The sequence below is a fragment of the Vollenhovia emeryi genome, unplaced genomic scaffold (genome assembly GCF_000949405.1).
Source record: "Vollenhovia emeryi isolate VEMERY1.0 unplaced genomic scaffold, V.emery_V1.0 DF939130.1, whole genome shotgun sequence".
Taxonomy (NCBI): domain Eukaryota; kingdom Metazoa; phylum Arthropoda; class Insecta; order Hymenoptera; family Formicidae; genus Vollenhovia; species Vollenhovia emeryi.
The window spans coordinates 1,542,654-1,559,648 of record NW_011967236.1 but is presented as its reverse complement, the minus strand read 5'-3'; the positions used below and the strand labels follow the sequence as shown (position 1 = coordinate 1,559,648).

At 45.6% G+C, this 16,995-nt stretch overlaps 1 protein-coding gene across 10 annotated transcripts in view; it reads left to right on the top strand.

Moving 5' to 3' along the window:
* LOC105568302 (homeobox protein 5-like) overlaps positions 1-16,995 on the top strand; it is a 277,344-nt gene that overhangs the window by 110,725 nt on the left and 149,624 nt on the right. Inside the window, exons 1-2 of one of the 10 annotated variants that reach the window (XM_012023874.1) lie at positions 222-291; positions 10,630-10,707. The exons of 8 other annotated variants lie outside the window; for them this stretch is intronic. The gene's annotated coding sequence lies outside the window, so the exon portion shown is untranslated. Of the gene's footprint in view, positions 1-221; positions 292-10,629; positions 10,708-16,995 lie in introns of those variants that run through there. One more of the 10 variants, XM_012023875.1, reaches the window with a different exon arrangement.

Sequence of the window (16,995 nt, the reverse complement as noted above, 5' to 3'; positions counted from 1 at the left end):
AGACAAGTGCCCGCGAGAGATTCTCACGGCATGAGCGGGGATCGTTACGTACCACCGACGGCGAGGATATCCACGGCCGAGAGGATCTCCACGACGATTTCCGCGCGTACGCGACCCTAAAGCCCTCCACGCACGCACGAACGCACGCACGAACTCACGCAATGCCCGCCGTGGCTGGGAACGGCTGCGTTCACCTACTCATCAGACCGCGATCTTTGAGGCGGTGTGATTAAGCGTCTCCGTTTCGGCTCGGAAGAAACGATCACTCGCTGGTACTTCGAAATCGTCGCAGTAAGTAACGCTCATCGGATTCTTTTCATTTTTCGACGGATCGCGATCGAATCCTCGGAATTGTGATTGCCTCTCGTTCTTTCTCCTCGTTCCATCATTTTTTATATAATACAACAAAAATATCTATGTATTTAACGATTAAAATTTTCAACATTGGATCCTTTTTCGCTCTAATGATGAAGGTATATCGAAAAGATATAATTAGCAGGATTTATAATGGATAACACTTATTTAAAGCAATTTGTTTCTCCATGTTCACCAAATCCTCTAATTAATCATTTAGCTCATTCGCATTTATCATAAATTTTAAAAGTGGCAAGTAAAAATGTATATTTTGAACTAATAATATGTATATTACAGCATAAAAACAATACTTAAATCAAATTGCGATCATTTCGTTAGTGCATTGTTTGTTATACGAAGAAAATGTGAATTAAATGTGGGAGTGGAAGGGTTAGAATGATAAAAACTATTCTCTTTCTGTCTCTCTCGATTGGAGACCTCGAGATATGTGAAACGTTTCTTTTCACCGCGTTGTTGAAATCAATCCGGAGGTGCTTGGCTGCCAAGGGTGGAAATAGTGTTTGCGCGTACGGTCGGATAAACACCTGTCGGTAGAAAGAGTAATCGGGTAGGGCCATAGACCGAGAAGGGAAACAGTTACATGTGCAAGGATTGCTCGTCCGAAACGCGAGTGATTTGATATTTTCTGAATCATTGCGTTCCATTTGTTTTGCTAAAATATCGCCGTTGAGCTCTCTTTTGGTAAGCAGTAGAATCTACCAAATCTGGTATCATTTCTTTCTGTCATCAGTAATGCTCCGAATTATTTCTCACACACGTAATTCGTTTATCTTAAAAAATAAGAAATATTTTATTACACTTTGCGTGTAATCCGGTTTAATGTTAATTATGTTCGCGACGAACTTAATTTTTTTAATACAAAAGTGTTTCATTATCGTCATATTGTTCAGAAGATATTTAACAGTACGTTTCGTATTGTCGAAAACTATATCACACAATGCGATGTAGTGGCGGCTAATGATTGGGTTTAACTATAATACGTAATTTTAAAACAATGATTTTGAAAACAATGGTGTTCACAAATTAATATTTCTCGATCAACGTGAAAAGTCTAGTATGATTTTTAAATTATACCTTTACGATAATAAAAATTAGATGAACGCGGAACTATGTTTATCTTTACTAATGACGCGGTAAACCTACACGAAAAATACAAAATATGACATCATGTGCGTATCTGTTCGTGTTGACAGTCAGTCGCGCTCTTGGATTTGGCAGGATATTCTTGTCAAAATTAGTTACATATCACGTAGGAAGAGAAAATGGATAGGACGTGGAAGTAGGGCGATGAGATTATCTCGGCCAATATAGCGAATGGTTCGGAATGACTGCAATTATTTCGCGGTGCGTGTTCTCGGTGCCGATTGGGTGAAACTGTCTCGTAATAAAGGGAGCCGAAGTTCTCGTTAAATACACATACGTTCGCCATGTCTCTCTGTACGATGAAATAAATGAGACGAGAGAGGAGCCTCGTTAATTGTAGATTGCACAGTAAAAGTAGTAACTATTTTCATCAACTATTGAACATTTCGGACATTATATTTCCATTTTAAAATTGCGTGTAAGAAACCGACGAGGCTTTTAATTTTTTTTTTTATCGAGACGTAGTGAATGCGATGGAAAGAAAGAAGACGTGACGTGCGTGCCAAAAACTTTGTAAGATGTCGAATTTTATTAACGAGAGCTTTTCAATTAACAATCAATTCTCTTTGATATACGAGAATCCGTGACGTTCTAAAAATAATCATCCACGATAGTTCGAGTTACTAGGGTTATATTCGTGAAATGTTCATCAAGATTCGCGCGTCCCTTTATGCAGCGCTCTAGTGTCGGTTCTTAATGGCTCTTTATGGATCACGACAGACAGGCGTGTGTGTACGTTTTCACGAGACAATGTGGACTATAGCTACGCAGAACTTACCAGAAGAGACGCTTTATCGTGCCGGCTCGCACGTATACATTTATATTTAAGAGGGAGGACGAAACTTTGCTGACAACATGGCCGACACGACTCTGGGCTTTTCTACTCGCCACTCTGTCTCTTTCTCTCTTTCTCTCCCTCTCTCTCTCTTTCTCTCCCTCTCTCTATTTCTCTTTTCGTCGCCTCTCGCAAGGACAGCCTTTATTCTATTCTCACCGTTTCTACATTGGCGAGAACCGCCCACTTGCAGCATGCGCCGCGAAGTAATTTTCGAGAGGAAAAAAAGAGACCGTGATCTCCCCGTATAGTCCAATTGTTCCGACGACGACGCACTCGTGGATTTTCATCGGCGAATAAATGTGATTGTGCTCGAAATATATTTCGTACTTGCAATATTATTTACAAAAACTTTGGCTCGCTAGTTTAGATGTAATGTCGGGTATCATAACGACGACTTAATGGAACTTCGGGGGAAATGAGTTTAATGACTATAACGAGAATACCAGAGAAAGTATAACATGATGACGTATGAGAATACTTTCTTATGACCGCGAGGATCACGGAAGTAAATTGAAGCGGCAGAGGAGCTAGTAACTTTCATTTAACATTTGGCTCTAACTTAATTTACTCATCATTGTTTTAGATGTGCACTTCGTTGAGAAAATTATTAGAGTAGCTTATTCTTTGTCAACGGTACATTCTTTTTTTTTTGGGTGGCGCACAATATTTTCTAATTTTTTGGATATCATTTTTGAAAAGTGTGAAAAGTGATTTTACGGGCGATATTACGGCCACGCGGGAGAAGCGTCACGTGAGTGCAGATGCCGATTCGTAAGACACGTTCTCCGGGAACGAGTCGCGAATTAACGAGTCGGCGATCGGCAGGCTCGCGTCAAGCACGTCAAGCCATTTAAGCGCGAAGTCACGCGAAGGTGCGACCGCGGATGCACGCAAGCACGTCAACGCGGCATTTCCACGAGCTTTCGTTCGTGTACCAGGTATTTGGTTAATCGGGAACGCGAAGGGATTACGGTGTTTGGGGGCCGGCAAGAATAACAGTCCGCAGCCTCGATCCGACCAAATAAAACCACACACACACACACACGTACACATGCACACATATATACGAGATAAATTGAATCCAGCAGTGACTCGTTTCTTCAAACCGTAATTTGTTCCAGTTTATTGCGTTTTTAAACACATATATGAGTCGCGATTAGTCTTTAAAAGAGCAATTTAAATTTGATCAAATATACGATATTTTTCTTGCCTCAGTGGTCGAATTGGTGAGACGCTCGTCTAGAGAGTAGGGAAGTCCAGGTTCAAACCCTGGCTGAAGTAATACTTTTCACAATAAGATTTCTGTATTAAAACACTGGTCGGCTAATGTCGACTAGCTTGATTATTACGATATTTTTGTAAGAACATGTTTTCTGACGTGTTATTAACAATGACGAGGGAGCAGTGTAATAAAAAAGTTAGTAATAATAGAACGTTAATCGCCTTGTAATTGACACGCCTTTTGTTTTAAGTATTTTTTTAGCGCAGGTGCATAGAACGCAGAACGCGGAACGGCGGAAAATCGCGGATACCTAGTAGCTCTCCTCTATCCGTCATTTTAAACGATATTATGTTCTAAGACGTCTTTTCGCGCAATCTCCCGTGCGTCTAATGTACGTAAAGCGGATTGGAGAATCAGAGGGAGCTAACGCGAGAGCCGGGCGTCGTCTGAACGTTACCCTGCAATGATCCCGTTGCACACACCGGGCTTTCCGTCCTCTTTTCCCTCTTTCCCGTCTTTGCCCTTTCTCGAAAGCGCCGCGAGAAGGCTACGAGGGCGAGAAAGACGGGGAGGAAAGGAACGTGCGGGAGAACGGAGCGAGCGCGGAAACTTTTCTTGTGCAAAGTACCACGCGGACTGGCTCGGGGTTATGAAATTCTGATGGCTCATAAAATGTAAGAAAATTTACAGACTTCGCCATCTTCCTCTTTCTCTTTCGCTTTCTTGCGCTCTCTTTCTTCCTTTTCCTCTCCCTCCCCGCCCCCCCCCTCTCTCTCTCTCTTTCGTCTCTTGCCTCTCTGCCTTCTGGCTTGCCGTCTTTTCGCGTTTTCCGTCACTTCTCTTTCGCTTCTCTCCACCTCGGCCTCCCGTCGTCGTCGGCGGCTTCGCGAGCTGAACGGAAGAGAGTGGTCGGAGGGGACGGCGTAAAGTTTAAAACTCGCAGCAATCGATTAGGAGTCTGGCAAAGGAGACTCCCCCCCCCCCCTCTCTCTCTGTTCATTGCTGCTACCATTCTCCCTCTGCTAAAATTGACGCTCGTGTTTCAATTTTTTTAAATAAAATTGAACGATACAGCTTATTTGAGTTGAAATGTCGTATCTTCAGAAATGGTCGATCTCTCGCTGAATATCTTGTAACGCGTTTGAAGACGTTGGTAAATTTCTCAGTGACGTAAAGCGATATTGCGCAGCGTCCTGTCATTTTTTTTAAACAACGGAAACTGTTGACTTCGTTGCCGGGAAACGTAATCGTTCAAAGGATAAGATTACCGGAGGTCAGAGTCTATAGAGACTGCTGCGATATTCGTGGTAGCGCAAAGTCTAGAGATAGAGACAGAATCAATATTTATCCGTAGGGAATGAGAGTCGCAATATAAATACGATATTCAGGAGAACTTTACGGCGCTTGTGGCAAAAATGGCTGTATCCCTCTCGGAAACTACTTTCTCGTCCATCGGAACGTTCTCTCGCGCGTATAGCCGAGCTGTAGGCGAGCCTTAATTAACGGCAAGCAAATGAATACGCCCTGATCACTCGAAATTGCGCTTTCGGTCGTCCGCAGGGCGACTTCGAAACTATTTTCGTCAATCTTTATTCGTATTTCATTCGGTTCTGACGGCGAGAGACGGGGAGAGCGAGATATATATAATTTTCTCATCTGCGTTCGTTCCTTCTAGGGAGAAAATGATATCGAAACGTCTGTTTACATTTTTCTAAAAATTTCGTAGGCGATGGAATAATTCGACGTGCCGATAGAGGAGACTGAATTATACTTTACGAGTCTGATTTTACCATACTTTATGTGCAATAATTAATTCAAAAAGCGACTGGAAATTTTCCAACGGGGAATTTCAAGGCAACGAGGCTCGCCCAGCGCTCGCCAATCTCGCGCGAATAATTATGTATAAAGGCGACGACGATGGCGGCTGGCGTTAGCGGTGTGGTAGTGGCTCGCCGCTCAAAATACGTCTAAATATTAATGAGCTGTCCCTGCCTACGGCGTGGCGCCTTCGTCTGGGCGCGTTCATGCTCTCTTCAGATAGCATCTAGGTGTGTGAGTGTCGAACGTGTCGAAAAGTGTGCGAGCGCGGCCACAATGTGATGCAAGTTTGTAATTTCTCGTCATGCGCGTGCAAACGCCGGCCGAATGTTCCTTGACGAATACATTACATGCGTACGGATGTTCGTGAGGACAAGGAGCAATTCATTCGCGTTGTGCTCGAGTGACTGTATTTTTGTAAAGCCTGTAACGGCCTAATTTTACGATCTCGCATCTCCGCCCGTGAATAATTCGGTTGCAATTGCCGAAACACCAAGTTGGAGATTCCGTTGCCTTCTACGCGAATAACCGACGCTGCCATATTCCCGCTGCATTTGGAGGCGTTTCACGGGATTAGCACTTGCCTTGACAGTGCTAATTCGCTTCTACCTTTCCTCGTCTCTCTCCTTCTTTCACCTCGTTATTCTCGCCCCGCTCTGCCTTTCCTGCTCTCTTTCCTCATCCGGTTCTGAATCGGAGTAAAGAGGCTCTCGGCATAGGAACAACGAGGGGGCGTAAAAGGGTTGACAGGAAGAAGTTACCTGATAGTTAATACAAAGACTGTCATGTAAGATGCGCCGTCAAGCGGTAGTATCCCCCTCGCTCCTTTCGTTCCTGCTATCTTACCTTCCCGCCCTTTATTTTGTTCTCCTCTATTTTCCCAGGGCTCCTTCTCTTCCTAGCTGGCAGATCCTTCGGGACGGCTAATTGTGAGTGACAGTCGCAACGGGTAACGGGAGAGGGATCAACGTCACTCTCGAGAACTTCTCAAAAGCCTCGTTGGCGCTTCTTCTCGTTTTCAAAGATCACTATACTTTAATGACTGACGCGTGCATCCAAAAATTGTGCTGGTCTTGTAATTTATGTGATAACTTGGAACTGGTATTGAAATCGGTAAGATTCGAGTACGTCCTGCCAGGGCTAACGAGAATATTTGACAAGTGATCGATTAAGTGAGGTTTCAAAGTGTTAGCGAGGTTCAATGTTCTCTCTTCGTCGCGACTTTTCTCAAATCATCCCTGCCCCTTTTAAATATCTATACGCAGTTATCTTTTATGCGACGTGACCCTTGTCACCGAGATCCGTTTGTCAATTTTGTTTTTAAAGCATTATCGATCTGCGTTCGCAAGAATATGATGCCTTCACCACATTCTCGCCTTTATCGTACTCGTGCCTAGCAAGAAGAGCTTTTCGTGAAGCACGCATCTGGTCCCCCATCGAAATGGGACGCGACCAATCTCGAGTTTACCTAGCCTGAGAGAAGAGTACGCCGGTGACTGTATTTACCATCTCTCGTAGGTACTTAATTTTGCTTTCGGAATGAAGTCCGGGGGGAGCCGTCTCTGGATTGAGGCCGGTAGGTGGGAAATGGCGTAGGTGTTACCGAAAGGTAAGAGTTGCTGCGTCGTTGGCGGGGACGCTGGTGTTGGTGGCACATTGAAATACCGGCGATATGCTCGAGTAGCGAAGCTGCAGGAAACTTCCGCCGAGTATTTTCCTGGGACTGTCTCTCACAATTAGAATTCTCCGGAGAGAAAGCCAGCCTCGTACTCGTAGACGCGGAGTAACGCGAAGATAGGTGCCTATTACGGCGAGTCTTTGCCGATTTTCCGACAACAGGGGATTCCGGGCACAATTTATCGTGCACATAAATCTCGCGAGCGTTTCAAAAATCAGATATTTTACGAGCGTACGATTTAAACCGGAGCTTGCGTCTTTGCAGATGCCGCCTTTGTTCCCGGAAAATTAATCCGATTAATCTAATTTTTTGAAAAACTGAAATCGCGCAAAACTCAATATACGCTTTCAGAAAAGTGTTACCTAATTTATCCCCCGAAACTCTTTCCACCGTAGCTGTTGCCAGCCGACAGAGGAAAGTGCATTGCGATCGTGAAGGTATCGCGTGACGTGCAATTCGATGGTTCCGACCGACAGCTCTCTCTCGGAATAGTCGGTTATCGGCCGAGTGGTGAGCCGGTTGGGTGTGTGTCTTTAGAAAAGCATTAGTGTCCGGAATTAATTGATCGCGGAAGGGAAGTGGATACCTACGAGCTTACATACTCCTATCTCTCTCGACCGCTCTTTCTCTCTATCTCTCTCCCCGCCTCTCTTTCTCGTTCTTATGCTCCCTTGCCGTGCAGGGTGCAGGGTAATATCGGTACTAGTCTGTACCAGTCGATGAGCCACTCGCCGCGCTTCCCCTCTTCATGGCTCCTCTTGCATCGCTCGTACACACGGGCGCAACGATATAATCTGCTACTTCGTTCCCCGTGACTTCCCTCGAATTTTTGATATCAAAGTACCTTCGGACACGTATGAATTTCCTTTTCACTCTTTACCAGCGAACATTTCTCTCGTATATTGGATAGAGAATTCTCTTCAATAATACGAAGAAGAATATGCAATCTGGAATGTGTGATACTTAATGTTAGAACGATGCGCGCTAAAGTTTTATGAAGGCTATCCATGAAATTTATTTCTGTAAAGGATAACTTGTGAAATTCAGGACATTTATGACGTCGAAATGAAAATTTTTAAGAAGATTCCGTTCTTCTATATTCTTAACTGTGTTAAACAAAACTTGCTTTAATTTTGGTTCCACTGTGCGTCGCAATTAAGATTACTCGAGCAGTCGCGCGTGATCGCTGCCGAGTGTTGCATAATTTCTGTAATTTCCTTTGACATATGTAAGGATTTAACATTCTCTCCCTTGACGTCTTTTTTGACTTGCACTATCGCCGAGAGTCCTCAATGCCAGAGGCGAAGAGGTCGGTTAGAAGCATTTGTTTGACGAGGTCGAGGGTTATTAAGCCGAGACTGTAGACCACATCAGAGCCAACCAAAAAGGCCTTTTGGCATATTTGCCTAACCTACAATCTTTTCCTATCCTCGCATCTTATTTACCTATCGGAATTTACCACGATTCAGAGACAACGATTTAATTGTGTCTTTCGTTTTATTGTTAAAATCCAGAAAGGCAAACGAAACCCTTTTAACCCTTTTAACATATCTACGTGATACGGATCTCATGTGTCGTGATGCGTATACGTGACACAATTTAACGTATACATAAAATTTGCAACGATAACAAGTAAACAAGTTCATCACGCATACTGATTACTTGCATATAGTTTTAATTGCGTTGCGCTAAAAAGTTCTCTCGGTTGTACGAAGCGATAGACTAATCGGTACACTATTTGTTAATAACTCTTATTTGTCGATCAATTAAAAGTTTCGCGATACTACTTCGACACCCAGCGCAAACATCTTTAGTTTAGCGTTACGTTACAAGCGTACGAGTTACTTGATCGTTAATGGAATTCACAGTTCACTCGCCGGCCCGGCCGGGCTCTCTCTTCATCATTTACCACCTTTGTATCGCGCGCCGGCGGAGGATTACTCGCTCGTAATCAGAATCTGCGCGATCTGAGCGTTATTTAGAATCGTATCTATCCATCCGTCCGTGTCTAGCTCAGCAGCCCGCCAACTATCCGAGCACTTAAGCGCAATCACGAAACCAATTGGAATCGGTAAATATCCAGCCGGCGGCTGCAAAGGCGAGATTGCTGGCGGTGGAGGGCGGCCGAGCATTCGACGGATACGGCGCGGGTCGGGCGTAAGCGTTTAGCCAGGTCGAGTAGTCAAGTTGATATCCGGCAGATATGTCCTTGGAGCATGCGAGCGTAATCACGATCAGCGCCGCGACGCGAGGGGCGGCGGATGAAGGACGGATAAACGACGGATACGTACGCTCGCACACGTTTACGTGAACATTTCCACGCGCTTAGCGTAAGGGATACGCGTTTTAGTATCACCCTCTCTCACCCCCGTGCCGATCTTTCTCCTCTCCCTCTCCTCTCTCTCTCTGTGTTTATTGCTCTCTCTCGCTTTCTCTAGAGTCGCACGCGCCTCTCGATCTCTCCCCTGTAACTCTACGAATCTGCCTTTGGGCGCGATGCAAAAGCCGCGGGTCCCAAGATCCGACGTGATAAGTGGTTAAACGGCAGTAAGTAAATGTTATAACCGTGCCGTGGTGGTACGCGCGCTCTCTCTCTCTCACTCTCTCCCTCTCGAAGCCGGGAGAAATCGCGGAGGCTGAGTTACGAGACACGGGACGGTAATACGCAGCGAACACGCGGTACACCGAAGTGGCAGAGCGCATTATGGGATTGAGATTAAGCGTGAGATACGACATACGCCGCTCAGATTACTCGTGTGTAACGAAAAAGGGGTGATTTCCGTTGCGGCCGGGATATCCGTTTAAATCTCATCGCGCACGATCGCGAATAATAACGGCGGAGAGGTGAGCTCTTCTCGCCGTCCCGGCAAAATGATAAATCGCGCCGGGGGTCAGCCGAATGCGAAGCGCTCTGCAACAAAACGTTGGTACGTGATCTAAGAATGTAAATTAGCTCGCGATCTCAAATGAAGCTGCTAGCAAGTGCTCGTTTAAAATGCCGTTGCCCTCCCGCCGTCTTGTTTTACACCCGGCGCGGCGCTATCGCTATCGCGCGAGCTGCATATTTACGATAATACGCGAAATTAATGATTACCACGAGTCAACTGCGAAAGTTTTGGGCGTTAATTTATAAAGGTAATATATCGTTGGACCTACGACGGTGTTACGGCTATTGCCGGTGTCGCCGCGCAGTTATGAATCATGTCCTTTGACAAAACTAAACGTTACGATCGTCCTCCCCTCCGCCGACGAAGGGGTGGTCTTCACCGCCTAGACGAGCCCCGGAACGCGAACGATATTGTTAACAACTCGGCTCGCCTTAAATTATGCCCGCCGGGTAATTACAGGAAGGCACATGACATTCGTGCATGGAAATAATTAATTCTCGCAATTACGTCCGCCTTCGCCTCTCCTGCTTCTCGGCCCGTTCCTTCATCATGTCCACGAATTTGCGCTCTCGAAATATAGAACGGAAGCTATCCCTTCGTTATTTTTACTTTCTTCTCATTAGTATTATATTATTACTAACGTAATATGTTTCCTTTCTGATTGCAGGTAAATAGCACGTCGCTGCGACCGAGTTGCGTTAGCCAGAATAGTTACTCGCAAGTCCTCAGTGTCTTTCGACAGGTGGTGAGTCGTTTTAGAATATACTTTAGCTATTTTAGTTAGCCAAGTGAATTATCGAGACGTTAGTCACACGCTAGACGTACATGTTTTTATTATATTTTTTACTGCTCGCGCAAAACACTCGATTGGACTTGAAGGCCAATAATGGAGTTGTTCTAGCAATTTGAGTATTTGTACCTGTAATATGGCTGTTTCGCCATTGATTGGATTTTTTAATATCAATTGGATCCATCTAGTACATAATTCATTTGGCTATTACAAAACCAGAGTTTTTTGTTTATTTCAGTCAGATTTCTTGATTTGACTTGTTGAATTTTCATAAGTTACGTAGCTTTCTCGATCTCGCTAATATGCCGGATCTTTCGCCGCAGACTTTTGTCGGAAAGAAAAGAAACGTACAATGTAGGGCTTGAGCAGTCTCAATCGCGAGCCCGTGAAAGCGTGCGTTTTATCGATCGAAGATCCCGGAGCGATAGAGTCCGATCGTAATCGACTTCGCGCGATGCCGGGCTCGCTTTTAAGGAGCACGAAAGTGGTCTCCGCCGCGAAACAGCGGAGGGAGAGCCCAGGAGCCCGCGGGTCGGGAGTAAATTAGTAATTAGAAATCTGATACAGGTAAGGTAAGTCGGTGTTGTTTCGGCATCGCGTGGCTCTCCGCGTCGCGTGGACTCCTGCGACAGGCACGGCCTCGCGTGACCCGACGCCCCCCATCGGGGTAGCCCTGGCCGCGGGGGCGAGCATACGGGCAATCGTTCAGAGCGGGACGGGGGGGGTTGGGGGGTCGGGCAGAGGGGACGCCGTCCTGGAAAACGTAAGGGATGACAATTATGCCCTACAGGTAATTGCCAGGTTGCAGCTAAACGGAGCGCACGCCCCGGCTCGCCCTTCCGCGCCACCTGAAACGCGAGCTTTCGCCAGAAAATCATGGGCTTTAAAAAGCGTCACGCTCCCTGGCGCTCTCCAATCTATCGCGGTTTTCGCCCCTTTCGCGAACCTCTCGCGCGACTCCAAATATCGTAAGAATACTCGCGGTAATTATTTAAGCTGCGAACGTAGTCGCATACCGTTCAACTTTTGTTGTAACGTGTGGATGTTTTTACATACGTGTCAAATTTACCTTTCTCTCGTCTTTACTTACCTAGCACTGTTTAAGTTTGCGAACGACGTTACTTTTGTCGCGCTATAGCGAAGCGGTGGCCAATAATTTTCATATTTAAATAATCATATCGGGTACACATGGAAATATTTTATGCAGGAACGTCTATCATTGTTAGGATTTAGAAATAGTCGAATATAAAAGTCGGACTTAGAAAGTACACGTCAAATAGGTAATCTTTTTATTTAGGTAGTTGTACGTTTTCTTATTTTAGTTTACATTCTTTCTTCACACATACGTAAATATAACATAAATATACAGACTAAATCGCGAAACTTATTCAATAGCAATTTTTAGCGGTGAAACTGCTCTTTCTTCTTCATCGTTACCTCTCTTTCGAATGTGTTTGATTCTATAGAAGCGTCCCAAGTCTAATATTATGACGTAGTGCGTTCACTTTGAACCCGCATACGCGTGCATTAACGTGACTTTTACATGTGTGTATAAACTTCGCAGAAATATTAGTAACGAAGCGGGTCAAGGAAATTGCAGCTTATGGCCCAACATCGTTCATTCAACCGGGAATTTCTTGCGATCCGTGTTATGAAGGGATATCCATTAGCGGTTTCGAAATCGAACTAGAAAAATAGCGCGTTCAAGACGTCAACTCGCAATCGTCTGCTGCAGTCGTCTCGAGAACTGTCAAGTTTGCTCCAGTTTTGCGACGAGGAGCTTTATCCTCCCCCCCTTTTTTTACTGTTTTTAAGATTACGATACAGAGGGAGAATGAAAACACAGCACATATAAATATCTTGGAGAAACTCTTCTGCTGACAAATGTCAGCGCTTTGGCGCGATATTGTATATATATATCCTATTATTCCCTTCGGAAAACAGAATCTTACAGTTGCAAACTTCCGTCGAACGCTTTTACCAATACTAGGCAGCGTATAGCTCGGCATTCAAGCATCACTCGGGCGAGCAGGCATGAGAGCTCGAGGAAAGACGAGGGTCAGAGGTTGCGGAGCATCGGGGCGTGTCGCGACGACAACGTTGCGAGGCATTCTCGTATCTGTTTTCTCCGTCCCTTCGACGGCGACGACGACGACGACGACGACGACTGCGACGACGACGACGATCGTTCGGAAAATTAGCTACAAATGTGTGTTATTTTGCTGGTAGCACGGCGCACTACGGGAGCGCATACGCCCGGCATGCATTATGCACGCGGTCCCTGTAGAGGCTGCCGGCCGGCAGACGCTTGTTTCGCACGCGCTTTTTCCCACGTGCTTGTAAGCCACGTAGCCCGATCGGGCTATGCCTTTATCTAGCGGTGCACGTATCGCAGAATGTGTACGTGGTGTGGAGGATGCCGGTCTCTATACACGTCCGTCTGTCACCTTTACACCAGCTCGACGCGGCCGATTCTACGTCTCGGCCACGTGGCTCGTAAAAGACGGACAGACGTAGGCTCGCGTCGTCGCGTACGCTCGCCCGTCGCCCGAGTATCGCGACCAGTGTGTTTTAAACCTTGGCACGCTTTGTTTTGGCTTACGTGTCGTATGTGCGTTCGGTAATTTTCGTGCTGAACCAGCCGCGATTGACTTACGTGTCCGTCGAGAAACCACGTTGATTAGAATGTAGGCGTTTCCGTACACCGTAGTTACAGTGATTTTAATTGCTCGCTAAAATGCGCCAGATATCTCGGCAGTGTTACACTCGGGGATGTACATAGTTAAAACGGTCTTACAAAAGTAATCGAGGATGACAAAAACTGGTAGTTTCTTGTATCAAACTTGATGATTTGAAGAAGTACCGGTACTATCGTGACGTAAGTATTAATTGAAAAAGCACACATACCATTCATTTTGACAATTGGGAGAACCTGGCTAATCGTGGCAAAGAGTATGAGGCAATAATATAAAAGTAATGAACTGTACGAGGCAGGTCTCGAAAACGAGCAACCGAAAGCTGAAATGGTGGGATCAAATGTAGCGTATACACATATTCTTTTCCAAATACTAGAATATTTTGTCGTTTAGTCCGATTTGAGACTCACGCGCGCGCGAGTTAAGGAGACCCCGCACACAGTTTTTCTTCGAGTACCTTAGCATGTTGCTGCCCTGAGACCTGCAATTAATTTTATATTTTGTTGCCGCGCACCAGGCTTGTGCGGACATTTAAAAAGGGCTTCATGTCTACTGCTTTCCGTTCGTGCACACGTTGGTCTCGCGAGGGGAGCGACTGAAAAATGGGAAAAAATGGGCGCGACGCGCGGTGTGATGTCGTGTCGTTCGAGTGACGGTCGCATGCCAGCCGGAGAATTACCGTCGAGTGGCTAGAGTTACTGGCGGGAGAACACGTATAGAGCCTAACGCGTTCGCATGACGGATGCCGATTCGATAGCTCGATTTCACCGGGCTCGCAATTCCGATGCCACTCCGACACCCTGGAGAAATTTTACACCGATCGATCGCGATTATCCTTTCCTCGCTGGCCGCCGGAAGTGCTGGGAATCGTCGGCGAAATCCGGATGTTTTAATGCAGCGATTCGGTCTGCGATATTTTTCAAGCGGAGGAATCGATAACGTTCGATAGATGCCCTTTTCAATGCGAGTAAAAACATATACGAAATATGCATGTATGTGTTCAATTGTCTTTTATTGATAATAGAAAGTTCACGCAGACCTGATTGCGTTCGTGCAGTTTTTCAGTAATATCCTGTTTCTGAAAGGAATACTTGCAAATGCAGATATAAAAACTGTACGGCACGAAACTTATTAATGACATTCGACGATACAAAGAACTCAATATAACAGAAGGGTTACGCACTTTTCAACCGCGGTTGCACAACACGGACGATGCAGTATTCATTAAAATAAGGTCAGAAACGGTATTATTAGGACGATTATGCGCTTTTGCGAGCACCCTTCGGTAAGACGACGAGTATTCTTTCGCGTGAACGCTGCTCTACCAGCGAGATAGGGTTGCTCTGTCCTGCGCATGGAATCGCGAGCCTGTATGGTCATTATAAAGCCATTAATCATATAAATAGGGCGAAGGAGGCAGGACCGGAGGGTGGTACCCGTTGTTCAAGCGAGGACGGTCAAGTCGAGTGAATTATCGATAACGCAGACCTTCGAGTTTCCTGCAGCGAGACCGACGATACGCTCACGCCTATCAATTATTCGATCTGCGTGTGCACCTTTGCTCGTCCCTTGTAAAACCGTCCCTTTGCCGTGCACTACTTATATTTTGGTTTTCACCGGAATCGAACTGATCGACAACGATACCACTGATCAGGCGGGCTATAATTTCGTATCGTACTAAATTCGATGACGTAACCGATCCTCAAGTAGCTCACGAAAATAATATTGTACACGGAGAGTACCACGTGTCTAATTAGGGTTGGCATAACTCCAATAAATAGTAATATGTGGGACAGCTGTATCTGTGGTTGTCACACCCACATTGGTATAATAAGTAGTGGAGACAACTATATGCGTTTTGTGTGGCAAACTTAACGAATGTTGCAACACAAAACAATGTAGATGCCCCATACAGTCTGTCTTTTCGATAAAAAGGAACACTCGCAAATTCTTGACACGGACAAATTGATATTTACTTAAAACGCAGCGTCTACAGTAGCGTCTGAATCAAGTATCTGTACCTTGCGTTTGCAGTTTGAGTTTTTCACCAATTTCGGTTATTTTTTAACGTTGCCCACGCGCGCGGAAATATTGGAGGGCGCACGGCTATATTACGGGATAAAGTGAATCATTAAGTTAGCGACGTGGACTCACTTCTTCGGCCGTTGTACGAAGATGCCCTACTCTCAGACAACTCTTAGACAGAGGATGAGGAGCGCTGCGGCGGGAATCATGGGCTGGGGCGGGGATTACTCATCCGACCGAAAGGAGATTCCACTAAGCTTTCAGATTTTACCCTCTTAGCCGACCAAGGATTATAAAACGCAAATACGTCCCGTGATTAGTGAGGATAAAGTAAACATCGGCCCTCCGTCGCGGTTGTTGCTCGTGCGAAATACTCCGGAGAAGGCGACGACGCCACGAAAAAATTAAGGAAAACAGAGCAACGTCCCTAACACCTCGATTTTCCCCTGAGATACGAACATAAGAATCGTGTGTACGGTTAATCTTTTAGAAATCACTTGCCACGATTAGCGTGAAATATCCAAACTGGAGACATAGTTTGTTTATGGATCTTTTTAAATTGAAAACGATTCTTCTTTTATTTCCCAAGAATTTGACATTTCTTTAAATTATTGACGAAATGTTCCTCTGAAAAAGTTGTGGACTTGGAGATGGCGAAAATTTCTATTGCGTTATACTGAAACATTAAAGAACAGTTCAAGATGTCTCTCGCGTGTCATCCGTCTTGTGTTTCTATACGGCATGATCGATTATCTCCTCTCCATTATGACGACGATTGTTTTTGATGGATTGGGCGACTTTGGAATTATCGATACCTTGAGACGTTCGTATCGGAGGCTTGGCGGGCCGAAAGGGATCGAGTCCGAAATTCGATATAATTTCGAGGGTAATTTCGAGATAGCCACTTTACGCGGATAAACTGTGGGAAGATAGAACTTTAGAGCGCGGGGAAGCCTCAAGCATCCTACGGAAGTCTGGCTCTAATTAAGCGGCCCCTACCCCTGCCGCGGCTCCTTCACTCATCATCTTTCATCTCGCTCTGCCTACCCCACCGTCATCCTCTTCGGCTCCTCGGCATCCTCGCTGAGGTCTGAGGTGAAGGTAAGCATCCGTTCCGCGTGTTATCATATTCCTGATTGTTATGTCTTCGCTGACGGATACCCCCTACTGCTCGTGTCTTCTCTCCCCGCTCCTCTCCTTTCCGTCTCTCTTTTTCCTCCCTGCTTCTTACCACCGTCGTTGGCCCCTCTTTCTCTCTCACTCCGTTCCGCTCTTAAATTATTCGGCTCAATAATTTCTGCTCTGCAACGCTCTTCCTCTCGATCTCTTTCTACGTATCAGTTTCGTCCGCACTGTGTTTCGCTTCTTCATGGCTGTCTGGCGGTACAAGAGAGCACGAGCTCCTAATTAAATTCCACTCTTTCCTAGCGAGTCTTTTTTTTAGGTTTTCTCAACCGCACCTTAATTGCGCGGGAATCGAGATGGCTGTTGCCCTCATCAGCCACTCGGCACCGATTCTCCG